General features: G+C 36.3%; 1 long non-coding RNA gene across 2 annotated transcripts in view; it reads right to left on the bottom strand.

The window, feature by feature from the left end:
- The window catches only part of LOC135361943 (uncharacterized), a 333,098-nt gene that overhangs the window by 200,483 nt on the left and 118,140 nt on the right, over positions 1-14,475 (bottom strand). The window contains exon 3 of one of the 2 annotated variants that reach the window (XR_010406204.1): positions 9,537-9,623. The exons of the other annotated variant lie outside the window; for it this stretch is intronic. This is a non-coding gene — a long non-coding RNA (uncharacterized LOC135361943). The remainder of the gene's footprint in view (positions 1-9,536; positions 9,624-14,475) is intronic. 2 annotated transcript variants of the gene reach the window in all.

Here is a 14,475-nt window from a genome sequence, read left to right as displayed (position 1 = left end):
ATGGACTCTGAGAAACAAACAGGTTTTTAGAGGGGAGGGGTACAGGGGATGGGTTAGCCCAGCGATGGGTATTAAGGAGGGCATGTACTGCATGGAGCACTGGGTGTCATACGAAAACAATGGATTGTGGATCACCACATGAAAAACGAATGATGTATTGTATGGTGACTAACATAACATAATAAAATTTAAAAAAATGGTTATTAAAAAGATATAATAGAAGGGGCTCAGTCATTTAAGTGTCTACCTTTGGCTCAGGTCATGATCCCAGGGTCCTGGAATCAAGTTCCAGGTCGGGTTCCTTGCTCAGCAGAGAGCCGGCTTCTCTCTCTCCCTACACTTGCAGCTCCCCCTGCTTGTGCTCTCTCTCTCACTCTCTCTCTGTATATATGTCAAATAAATAAATACAATCTTTTGAAACAAAAAGATACAGCAACTAAATATAATGTATGATCCTAAATCTGAAGAAAATGTGATAAAAATATTAATGACATTTGGCAAAATTTTGAATATAGAATTCTATTAGCTGACACTATTTTGTAAATTTTAAACTTTCTAAATAATTCTAAATTGTGATTATGTACTAGAATGTTCTTTTTCTTAGGACATATTAATACATGCAGAAGTATTTAGCAATGCATAATCAGATGTCTGCAATTTAGTCTCAAATGATTTAACAAATAATTGTAACATGTCCATATATAGACAGTGTGGCAAAACAAAGGGGACAGAGGTAACAATGAATAGAAGTAAAGGGTATATATGTATTCATAGAACTATCATTGAAATTCTGTATGGTTTACATTTTTTAAAATAAAAAATGTAAAATAAAATTTATTTGGTCCTATAAGTTGGTTATATAAAGCATTTTTTACCAGTTTAATATTTATTATGCAGTCATTAAAATTCATTTGGTAGGAATAAATCAGTAAAAATATGAATTTTCCCCAAATTAACCAAAAATGTCATTCATTTTTAGTAAAAACCCCAACCTTTATTTTTACAACTTGAGAAATCAAATACTAAAATTTGAAGAAAAGAATGTAAAAAGTTGAGTTAGTCACGCTTATATGTAACATTCATAGGCACATGCTATTAATAAAATGTATGGGTTTTTTATGTAGAACGTCATTATAAGTGCTGAAAATGTATCCCAGAAAACTATGGTCCATGTTACATTGAAGTTAGAAAAAACAAAACAAAACAAAACAAAACAAAACTCAGTGAATGTTCTTCTCTCCTCTTTGATTAAAATTCCCAAGTTGTTTTATTATTAATAAATCTATAGTACCTTGAAATTGCTCTTTATATTCTCTGTAATTCAACATTTCTGTTGTTATATTTTATAACAGCCCTCCTAGGATAAGTAACAATTCATATTCTATTTCTTTAAGAAGATAAAACCAAATGACAGAGTTTATATTTTTAAATTTCTCTGAAGCTCTCCTTACTTCTAATGTAGAAATCAGGCATTTTCCCCTCAATTCTGGGTAATTTTGAAAACCTATTTTGAAAAGTATATTTTGCAGTTTGACAATTAAAATCTTTAGTTTTCTTAACCCTTGATGATATAAAAGAATCCCTGAAGACTGAAATACCTCCAAGAAAAATTTTCCAATTACATATGTGCTACATAGGTAAGCTTATAAACAATTGTCTTATAATAGCAAATAGAAAATAAACTAAACACTGGGTAATTCAGTCTAGTATTAAGAATTAGTATGACAGGAGCACCCGGGTGGCTCAGTTGGTTAAGCATCTGCCTTTGGCTCAGGTCATGATTCCATGGTCCCGGGATTGAGCTCTGTGTCAGGCTCCCTGCTCACTGGGGAGCCTGCTTCTCCCTCTCCTCCCCACTCATGTGCTCTCTATCACTATCTCTGTCTCTCAAATAAATAAATAAAAATCTTAATAAAAAAGAATTAGTATGACAAGGGTAGTTGAAAGATGGCAGAAGAGTAGGGGACCTCGTTTCATCTGGTCCCTTGAATTTAGCTAGATAACTATCAAATCATTCTGAACATCTATGAATTCAACCTGAGATGTAAGAAAAGAATTGCTGGAATTCTAAAATAGAAAAGTGACCACTTTTTGCAAGGTAGGAGGTCCAGAGAAGTGAATCTAAGGGGATATACCAGAAAATAAACAATGGGGGGAGGGAACCTCCATAAGCCAGCCACCAGAAAGTGATATAATCCAGAGAGGAAAATTAGAACTTTTAGAAATCTGCTCCAGTGAGAGATGTCCCTTCCTGAAAAGTGCTCAAGCTGTGAAATGGAGCAGAAACTTAGGTGGGACAGTGTGGTCTCAGGATCCCAGGGTCATGGAAAGAACTGGGGTGCCTGAGCAAACAGAGTTCCCAAGCATTGGAAAGGGAAACTGGCTGTGGTCAGCAAGCCCAGGAGAATCTCATGATTCTTTGATCTTTCAGTTTAAATGTTTCCTCTCTTTTTATCTTTTATTCTCTTTCAACTAGTTTCTTATTTTATCAACTCTTTATTTTTAAGTCTTTTTTTAACTTTCATTTTTACATTTACATTTTATAGATATAGTCTTCATTTTCGGCTTCCTTTCACTGTATCCAAATTTATTTTTGTATATATATAAGTTTTGCTTTCTTTACAATTTTGGGATTTAAGGTCTTCTAAAAAACAAACCAAAATACACCTAGGACCAAGTGTATCACCATGTTTTGTCCAACTAGGAGATTATATTCTCTCTTTATGCTTTTTTTTTTTCTTTTTTCTTTTCTTTTTGGTTTCTGACCTCTTCAGATTTGTCTAGTGTGTGTTTCGCTTGGGTCGTGGATGATATTTTTGATTTGTTCTTTCATTCATCCATTCTTCTCTGAACGAAATAACTAGAAGGAGGAATTCATAACAAAGGAAAGAACCAGAGGTAATATTCTCTGCCAAAGACCTAATCAATATGGATATAAGTGAAATATCATAGCTGGAATTCAGGATAACAATTATAAAGTAACTAGCTGGGCTTGAAAAAAGAAAGCTTAAAAGACACTAGAGAATCAGTTAGTGCAGAAATAAAGCCTAAGAGGCCAAAATTAAAAATGCTCTGACATGCAGTCCAAATTGGATGCTCTAATGGATATGGTAAATGAGGCAGAAGAGAGTAAGTGACATAGAAGACAAGTTGATGGAGAGGAAGGAAGCTGAGGAAAAGAGAGAAAAACAATAATGGAGCATGAGGGGAGGCTTCGAGAAATCAGTGATATCATAAAGCAAAACAACATTAGAATTATTGGGGTCCCAGCAGAAGAAGAAAGAGAGAGAGAGGGCCAGAAGGTATATTTGAGCAATCATAGCTGATAATTTCCCTAATCTTGGGAAGGAAACAGGCATTCAAGTCCAAGAGGTAGAGAGATGGCCCCAAAAAATCAATAAAAATAGATCAACACCACAACAAATAATGAACCTTGGAAATTTCAGAGATAAAGAGAAAATCCTGAAAGTAGCTTTAGGCGACAGTTCCTTAATCTACACTGGTAGAAACATTAGACTGGCATCAGACCTATCTACAGGGATCTGGCAGGCCAGAAAGGGCTGGCATGACATATTCAGGGTACTAAATGAGAAAAACATGCAGCCAAGAACACTTTATCCAGCTAGGCTGTCTTTCAGAATGGAAGGACAGACAGAGTGTGGGAGAGCAAGACATCAGCGGGTAAAAAAAAAAAAAAAAAACAATAAAAACAGGAACACACCTACATGGCAAAAGCTGTATGCATGTAGCAAAATCCAATAATTCACCCATCATTCTGTTCTGAAAACAGTACTTGCTGAAAACAGCAATGATGGTGGATAAGATAGTTAGGCCTACTGAGGTTGGCTCTCCCATCTCCTGCAGCCCCCTAGTTAATGCCTCACTAGGACCTGTGCTGGAAGTCATGTGCACAGTTTCTTGATGCCCCTCACGTGATTGCTTTCTTGAGTTATTTTTTCCTTGCTTCTTCATACTTTACAGTCTACAATAATAAAACCAGGAGTCCACCCAGGTTCAGGGCTTCACCTCTGCACCTGCACTTCTTGGTGGTGCCTGGTGGTGCAGCCCCTTCAGCCTCTTTTGTTGCAAGTTATTAGACTCAGAGTAATCATTTCATCTCTCAACAAATACACTAGTGCAAAAGAGCTTCCAGGAAAAACAGAAACTAAAAGAATTTGTGATCACTAAACCAGCCCTGCAAGAAATATTAAAGGGGATCTTGTAGGCAAAGAGAGAGACCAAAAGTAACAGAGACCAGAAAGAAACAGAAACAATCCACAGAAACAAGGATTTTACATGTAATACAATCACAATCTCACTAAATTCATATATGTCAATAAATACTCTGAATAAAAATGGGCTAAATGTTCCAATCAAAAATTACAGGGTATCAGATTGGATAACAAAGTAAGACCCACCCATATACTTTATACAAGAGACTCATTTTGAACCTAAAGATACCTCTAGACTGAAATTGATGGGGGAGAGAATCATTTATCATGCTAATGGACCTAAAAAGAAAGCTGGGGTAGCAATCATCATCTCAGACGAATTAGATCTAAAACCAAAGGCTGTAGTAAGGGATGAAGAGGGACACTATATCATACATAAAGCGTCTATCCAACAAGATCTAATGATTATTAATATTTATCCTCCTAACTCAGGAGGAGCCAATTATATAAAACAATTAATAACCAAATTAAAGAAACACACTAATAATAATATAATAATAGTAGAAGACTTCAACACCCCACTCAGAGCAATGGACAGATCATCTAAGCAGAAGATCAACAAGGAAACAAGGGCTTTGAATGACACACTGGACCAGATTAACTGCACATATATATTCAGAGTATTCCATCTTAAAGCAAAAGAATACACATTCTTCTCAAGTGCATATGGAACTTCTCCAAAATAGATCACATACTGGGTCACAAATCAGATCTCAACTGATACCAAAAGACTGGGATTATTCCCTGTATATCTTCAGACCACAATGCTTTGAAACTTGAAGTCAATTACAAGAGGAAGTTTGGAAGGAACTCAAACACTTGGAAGCTCAAGAGCATCCTACTAATGAATGAATGGGTCAACCAGAAAATCAAAGATTAATTTTAAAAATTAATGGAACAAATGAAAATGAAAACACAGCTATTCAAAACCCTTGGGATACAACAAAGGTGGTCCTAAGAAAGAAGTACATAGCAATACAATCCTTTCTCAAAAAATTAGAAAAGGCTCAAATACACAAGCTAAACTTAGAGTGAAAGGAGCTGGAGAAAGAAATGCAAATAAAGCCTAAAGCAAACAGGAGAGGAGAAATTATAAGGACTAGAGCAGGGACGCCTGAGTGGCTCAGTCAGTTAAGCATCTGCCTTCAGCTCAGGTCATAATCCCAGGGTCCTAGGATCGAGTCCCACATTGGGCTTCCAGATCAGCAGGGAGCCTGCTTCTTCCTCTGCCTGCTGCCCCCTCTGCTTGTTTGCACTCTCTCTCTCTGACAAATAAATACATCAAATCTATACATACATACATACATACATACATACATACATACATACTGGAGCAGAAATCAATGAAATAGCCCAGAAGAATAGTAGAATAGATCAATGAAACTAAAATGTTGTTCTTTGAAAGAATTAATGAGATTGATAAACCCCTAGCCACATTTATCAAAAAGAAAAGAGAAAGGACCCAAATTAATAAAATCATGACTGAAAGAGGAGAGATCACGACCAACACCAAAGAAATACAAACAATTTTAAGAACATGTTATGAGCAAATATATGCCAACAAATTAGGCAATCTGGAAGAAATGGATGCATTCCTGGAAACATATAAACTACCAAAACTAAAACAGGAAGAAATAGAAAAGTGGAACAGACCCATAACCAGCAAGGAAATTGAAGCTGTAATCAAAAATCATCAAATAAGCAAGAGTCCAGGGCCAGATGGCTTCACAGGGGAATTCAACCAAACATTTAAAGAAGAACTAATACTTATTCTTCTGAAGCTGTTTCAAAAAATCAAAATAGAAGGAAATCTTTCAAACTTTCAAACTCTTTCTATGAGGGCAGCTTTACCTTGTTCCCAAAACCAGACAAAGACCCTACCAAAAAGGAGAATTACAGACCTCTGTCCTTGATGATGGATGCCAAAATTCTCACCAAGATCCTAGCCAATAGGATCCAACATTACATTAAAAGGATTATTCACCACAACCAAGTGAGATTTATTCCTGGGCTGCAAGGTGGATCAATAGCCACAAATCAATCAATGTGATACATCACATTCATAAAAGAAAGGACAAGAACAATATGATGCTCTCAATTGATGCAGAAAAAAAAAAGCACTTGAAAAAATACAGCATCCTTTCTCGATTGAAACTCTCCATGGTGTAGGGATAAAGGGAACATACCTCAATATCATAAAAGCTATCTATGAAAAGCCCACAGCAAATATCTTTCTCAATGGGGAAAAGCTGAGGGCTTTTCCACTACAGTCAGGTGTATGACACGGATGCCCACTTTTACCACTGTTGTTCAACATAGTATTAGAAGTCCTAACTTCAGCAATCAGACAACAAAAAGAAATAAAAGGCATTCAAATTGGCAAAGAAGAAGACAAACTCTCACTCTTCACAGATGACATGATACTCCATGGGGATAATGCAAAAGACACTACCCCCAAATTGCTAGAACTCATGAAGGAATTCAGAAACAGGCAGGATGTAAAATCAATGCACAAAAATCAGTTGCATTTCTAAACACTAACAATGAGACAGAAAAAGAGAAATTAAGGAATTGATCCCATTTACAATTGCACCAAGAGCCATAAGATACCTAGGAATAAACCTAACCAAAGAGGTAAAGGATCTGTACTCTAAAACCTACAGAACACTGAAGAAAGAAATTGAGGAAGACACACACACACACACACACACACACACACACACACACACACACAAGTTCCATGCTCATGAATTAAAAGAATAAATATTGTGAAAATGTCTATGCTGCCCAGAGTAATTTACACATTCAGTGCAACCCCTATCAAAATAACATTGATATTTTTCACAGAACTGGAACAAACAATCCTAAAATTGGTATGGAACCAGAAAAGATCCCGAAATGCCAGGAGAACGTTGAAAAAGAAAATGAAAGCTGGTGACATTACATTGCCAGACTTCAAGCTCTATTACAATGCTATAATCATCAAGAAAGTATGGTACTGGCATAAAAACAGACACATAGATCAATGGAACAGAATAACGAACTATGAAATTGACCCTGAACTCTATGGTCAACTAATTTTCGACAAAGCAGGAAAGAATATCCAATGGAAAAAGATAATCTCTTCAAAAAATGGTGCTGGTAAAATTGGACAGCCACATGCAGAAGAATGAACCTGGACCATTTTCTTACACCATACACAAAAATAAACTCAAAATGGATGAAAGACCTAAATGTGTAAAAGGAATGCATCAAAATCTGAGAGGAGAATACAGGCAATAGCCCCTTCAACCTCAGCTGCAGCAACTTCTTCCTAGACACGTCTCCAAAGTCAAGGGAAACAAAAGCAAAAATGAACAATTGAGACTTCATCAAGATAAAAAGCTTTTGCACAGAGAAAGGAAACAGTCAACAAAATGAAAAGACAACCCATGGAATGGCAGAAGATATTTGCAAATGACATATCAGATAATAAGCTAGTTTCCATGATCTATAAAAACTTATCAAACTTGGGCGCCTGGGTGGCTCAGTCGTTGGGCATCTGCCTTCGGCTCAGGTCATGATCCCAGGGTCCTGGGATCGAGTCCCGCATCGGGCTCCCTGCTCAGCGGGAAGCCTGCTTCTCCCTCTCCCACTCCCCCTGCTTGTGTTCCTGTTCTCACTGTCTCTCTCTGTCATATAAATAAATAAAATCTTAAAAAAAAAAAGATTAAAAAAAAACGTATCAAACTCAACACCCATAAAACAAATAATCCAGTCAAGAAATGGGCAGAAGGGGCACCTGGGTGGCTCAGTCATTTAAGCATCTGCCTTTGGCTCAGGTCGTGATCCCAGGGTCCTGGAATCAAGCCCCACATCACGCTCGCTGCTCCACGGGGACCCTGCTTCTCTTTCTCCCTCTGCCTGTTTCTCCCTCTGCTTGTGCTCTCTCTTTCTTTGTCAAATAAATAAATAAAATCTGAAAGAAAAAAATGAAATGAGCAGAAGACATGAATAGGGATTTCTCCAAAGAAGACATACCAATGGACAACAGACACATGGAAAATGCTCCACATCACTTGGCATCAGGGAAATATAAAACCACACTGAGATACCACCTGACACCAGTCAGAATGGGTAAAATTAACAAGACAGGAAACAACAAATGTTGGCGAGGATGTGGAGAAAGAGTAACCCTCTTACACTGTTGGAGGGAATGCAAGGTGGTACAGAAACTCTGGAAAACTGTATGGAGGTTCCTCAAGATGTTAAAAATAGATCTACCCTTATACCCAGCAATTGCACTACTAGGTATTTACCCCAAAGGTACAAATGCAGTGTTTGAAAGGGGCACATGCACCACAATATTCATAGCAGCTATGTCCACAATAGCCAAACTGTGGAAGGAGCCAAGATGTCCTTCAATGGATGAATGGATAAAGAAGATGTGGTTCATATATACAATGGAATATTACTCAGCCATCAGAAAGGATGAATATCTACCATTTACATCAACATGGATGGAACTGAAGGGTATTATGCTAAGTGAAACAAGGCAAGCAGAGAAAGACAATCATCATATGGTTTCACTCAAATGTGGAATATAAGAAATAGTGCAGGGGATCAAAAGGGAAGAGAGGGAAAACAGAATGGAAAGTTATCAGGGAAGGAGGAAAACCATGACAGACTGTTAACCATAGGAAACAAACTGAGGGTTGCTGGAGGGGAGGTGTGTGGGAAGATGGGGTAATTGGGTGATGGGCATTAAGGAGGGCATGTGATGTGATGAGCACTGTGTGTTATATACAACTGATGAATTATTGAACCCTGCATCTGAAACTAATGATGTACTATATGTTGGCTAATTGAATTTAAATAAAATTTAAAAAAAGAATCAGTAGGACAAAGTAAGTAAAAACACTAAAATCATAATTTGAAATAAAAGCATTCATAATTGTACATTAATCAACCTGGATATGTCCTCAGAGATCACATAAACAGCCATTTTTATTTACTGATTAATATACCAAGACCATAAAGAGGTTAAAAGATTTTTTTAAGATAATGTGGGATTCTGGGAAATAACAGAGCAAAAGCTAGAATCCAGATTTTCATTTTTCTTATTCCTTACCATTAGAACTGATTTTTTTTCTTTTCAAATTACAGATCAGTGCAAAATAATAAATACCCTTTTAAAAGTTAGAAAATCATGTCTCCTTTATTAGGAGAAAAATCCAATTATAAAAAGACCTAACAGGTAGGGACCAATTCATGAAGATTAGTTCCAGTCAACAAGATCATCTAGATAATAGCTAAATATCTTACCCAAATGAGAATTTGTTCACTCACAGTTGGAGAGGTCTCTCTTCTTGTCATATTTAATAAGTCAACAAGAGGACGGATGGTCATCCCCTACAAGATGAAGAATGAAAAGCCAAATTTCTTTCATAGGTAATTATTGTTTTTATATGTCCCTGGCGTTTATGTGTGTGTATGTCTGTGTGTGCATATACACACATGTGTGTCTTCATTTGGCCATGTTCAGAAAATTCAGAGGGATCATGAGATAACACCAGAGAGAAGAGCTGTGATTTTCTCTCACAAAGATCAAAGGGAAATATATATTTTATACAAAAATCTGGGCCATCTAATAAAACCTAAAAAAATCTAGTATATTTCAAAAATGGAAGTAGTCAAATCACAGAGCCAAGGTGTTACAAGAGATTTTCATTTCAGTATCTTCCAATTACCTCAGACACATCATTTTGTCCTTTTTATTCATCATCCACTAGAAATTAAATTACAGTCCTCTTGGCATGTTATTTTAAATTTTTCTTAAGGGGTATACTAAAAGAAGCAAAATTCTATATAACAACCTTTCATTGAGTTGTGTCCCAATATCTTTTGTGCACATATTATGTGCCAGAATCTGTATTAGGCTTTGGAGTTACAATGAGAAGACAAAGTTGAAAGGGCACATATCCTTATGGAGCTCACACTGTAGTGTAATATCTCAGGAAGAGAGTCATTAATCAAATGATTGCATTAATGAATGAATGAAAAATTACAACTTGAGATAAATGTTCTGAAGGAAATGAAGCTGGCTTTATGATAAAAAGACACATTTTAAATTGAGAGGTAAGGGAATTGTTTTCTAAGGAAGTGACACCTAAGCTAAGACCTGAAGGGTGAAAATACATTAACTACATGAAGAGAAAATAGTAGCATTAGTAAGGAGAAGGCATGGTATATTAGAGAAACTGAAAACCCTGTGGGGCTGTGTTGTAGAGTGCAATGAAAATCATATTATTGTTGAGACTGGAGAGATAGGCTGGGGTTAGACAATGCAAAGTTTCTCAGCCTGGATGAATTGACAAAAAAAAAAAAAAAAAGACCAGATTTATACTTGAAAAATATCACTTCAGCTGCAGTGTGAAAATAAGTGTTGAAAATGAGCCATTATGGAATGAAAATGTTTAGGAGACCATTTTGGTTGGAGATATTAATTTGTAATTCATATGCATATGATTAGCAAATAAAGCCATATATGGGTATGGATGAGATCATCAAGGACAGAGTAAAGAGTGAAAAGAGAAAAGGGTCTAGAGGAATCCTTGAAGAACTCTGACATTTAGTGATGTAACAATGGGAATAAACCTGCAAAAGAGATAAAGAGGAACCAGAGAAAGAAGAAAAAAATCAGAAAGTGAGTTGTCATAAAACACAAAAGAAATATTTCAAAAAGGTGGGAATTTGACCTATGTGGAATTGTGCTGACAAATCAAGGAAAATGAAGTAGGAGGACATTTGTTGTGATGATCACCAAGTGTTGTATGGAAGTGTTGAATCACTAAATTCTACACCTGGAACTAATATTACACTTTATGTTAACTAATTGGAATTTAAATAAAAACTTGAAAAAAATGAAGATGGAAAATATCAATTTGTAACTTTAATAAAAATAGGTGGGAGAAGCAAAGGCTATCAAGTCATGAGAGAGTATACTTCAGTTTAGTTTAGTTGTGTTTTAAATAGGAGTAACTTGAGCATGTTTATAGCTGATGGGAAGGATCTAGTTGAAAAGAAGAGTGTGAATATACATGAAAGAAAAAATCAATGTTTGATAATGCCAAACAAGAAAGGAATAAATTACAGAGCATAGCTTGAGATAGGAGATCCTAGTTCTGTTGTAAGAACAAGAAAGGATGGGAGCAGATAGAGTTATGTTGGGAAGTTGAAGGAGCTCCAATGGATGGCTACTATAAGCCAAGTTGCTCTTTGGTCCCTTTTATGAAATTATAGAAATTTTAGGACTGAATGGAATCTGAGATGATAAGGTAGTTTTCAACTGTTTTGAAACTATGGGGAGGGGGCAATTTTTGGTTGTCACAATAACTGGCACTTAACTACTGGTATTTAGTGGGTAGGGATCAGGGATGTCAAATAATAAAGAATTATTCTGCCCCCAAAAGCCTATCAATAGTGACTCCATTAAGAAACCCCTGTTTTGAAAATATGAAAACTGAAAACAAGAGATTTGCTGATGTCAATACAGTAAGTTTTAAAGAACAATAACTCAGGCTCAAATTGCATAATTCTAAATCCATGTTATTCTAATTGACAAAGATGTGGTACACACACACACACACACACTGGAATATTCCTCAGCCAAAAAAGGAATGAAATCTTGCCGTTTGCAACAACATGGATAGAGGTAGAGAATATTATGCTAAGTGAAATAAGTCAGTCAGAGGAAGAGAAATGTGATATGATTTCACTCACATGTGGAATCTAAGAAACAAAACAAATGAGCATATGGGGAAAAGAGATAGAGAGGCAAACCAAGAAACAGATCCTTAACTATAGAGAATAAACTGGTGGTTACCAGAGGAGAGGTGGATGGGGGGATGGGTTAAATAGATGATGGGGACTAAGGAATGCTCTTGTTGTGATCAGCACTGGGTGTTGTACAGAAGTGTTGAATCACTATACTGTATGCCTGAAAATATTGCTTTGTATGTTAACTAAATGGAATTTATTTTTTAAGATTTCATTTATTTATTTGAGAGAGAGAGATAGCAAGAGAGAGCACAAAGAGTGGGTAGAGGGAGAAGTAGACTCCCCACTGAGCAGGGAGCCTGATGTCGGGTTTGACCCAGTACCGTGGGATCATGACCCAAGCCAAAGGCAGATGCTTAACAGACTGAGCCACCCAGGTGCCTCAACTAACTAGAATTTAAATAAAAACTTAAAAAAATAAATCCATGTTCTTGTATTGTATCATAATATCAATTTAAGAATGAGAGATCACACTTAAAGTTCCAAAAATGTTCCTGAAGTGGTTAAGAGGTCAAAATGATTGAAATAAAATATATTAATATATACACAGGATGTAAATTTTCAAGTGTTCTGTCAGGTAGGAGAGGTTAGCACATTAAATTATCTTCTCAGATTTTTCTGCTAAGAGGCACCTCTACTATGTTTTTAAGTGTGATTAGTCCATATATACAATGGAATATTACTCAGCCATCAGAAAGGATGAATACTCAACATGAATACATCAGCATGGATGGGACTGGAGGAGATTATGTTAAGTGAAATAAGTCAAGCAGAGAAAGTCAATTATCATATGGTTTCACTTAATTGTGGAACATAAGGAATAGCATAGAGGACATTAGGAGAAGAAAGGGAAAAAGGAAGGGGGGGAAATCAGAGGGGGAGATGAACCATGGGAGACTATGGACTCCAAGAAACAAACTGAGGGTTTTAGAGGGGAGGGGGGTGGGGGATGGGTTAGCCTGGTGATGGGTATTAAGGAGGGCACATACTGCATGGAGCACTTGGTGTTATACGAAAACAATGAATCGTGGATCACTACATCAAAAACTACTGATGTATTGTATGGTAACTAACATAATAAAATTAAATTAAATTAAAAAAATAAATGTGATTATCTCATTGCTTAGTTTTTCTATAAAAATGAACATATTGCCAATACTGCTACTAATAATCATATGAGATAAAGTCAAATGTGTCCGAAGTCTTGTATTTAAACTTAAAAATTAATTATCCTGGAGCATCTGGGTAGTTCAGTCAGTTAAGTGTCTGACTCTTGATCTCAGCTCAGGTCTTGTACTTGGGGTTGTGAGTTCAAGCCTCATGTTGGGCTCCATGATAGGCATGGAGCATACTTAAAAAAAAATAATAATTATGCTGATTAGGTAATAAGCTTAGAGAAGCCAAAAATTAGTGTTTACTCTTTTTAATGCTATATTTCAAGCACCCTGAATGCTACCTGGCATGTAGTAGTGGCTCAATAAATATTTGTTGACCACATCAACAACATTAATGTAAGTAATATAAATGTGAAAGTGAAATAATAGATATGAAAGCACTTTGCCCAATGTCATGTTGGCCTAGTTAAAACTGAAAATTAGACTATGGAGATCATTGATTGGTCATGACTTCTGATAAGGACTGAGTACTAATTTTCCAGCCTGGTTTTTAGATCACACTTTCAAAGAATTATTTGAATTACACTTAAAATTATAAAAGCAGAGGAGAGAAAAATTTGCATCAATAGTTCTTACCTACCAAATGATTCCTATTTCCACCAGATCTGGCCCACAGGCTCTGACTTTTCCCTTGGGCAGAGACTCTGAATTCAAAGCAAAGGGAAGAATGAGGGTAATGGATTCTACATATCACATAATTTGTTATTAGAAAAAAAATTGCCTTTGTATGCCATTTTGAAAGTCCCAATTCCTATTTATTCTTTTAAAGATTTTTATTTATTTCTTTTTAGAGAGAGAGCATGAGCAGGGGGAGGGGCAGAGGGAGAGGGAGAGAGAGAATCTCAAGTAGACTCCATGCTGAGCATAGAGCCCCACATGGGGTTTGATTTCACAACCCTGAGATCATGACCTGAGCCAAAATCAAGAGTTGGACACTTAACCAACTGAGCCACCCAGGCAACCCCCTATTTATTCTTAAACCCTTAACTAAACAGAGTAACTGACTACACAGTCTAAATTCACTTAACACTTGATTTTACCTGACTGGACTTAACATATCAGTGCCCTAACATGGGAAGATAGCCAGTGGAATAACAGTTTTATAGACTTTGAATGCATGCATACCTAACAATTCCATTATGTGACTTAACAGCAAGGGTGAGTGATGTCTGTTCACCTTCTATAAACAGAGAGAAGAGAGAGCAAAAGTGAGGCTAAAATAATAAATGTCAGTGAGGAGAGAAAATGAA

This window comes from Mirounga angustirostris, unplaced genomic scaffold, assembly GCF_029215605.1.
Source record: "Mirounga angustirostris isolate CCGP_5_RB_7025 unplaced genomic scaffold, mMirAng1.0.hap1 SCAF_11, whole genome shotgun sequence".
NCBI lineage: Eukaryota > Metazoa > Chordata > Mammalia > Carnivora > Phocidae > Mirounga > Mirounga angustirostris.
This window is presented reverse-complemented; position numbering and strand designations above follow the sequence as displayed.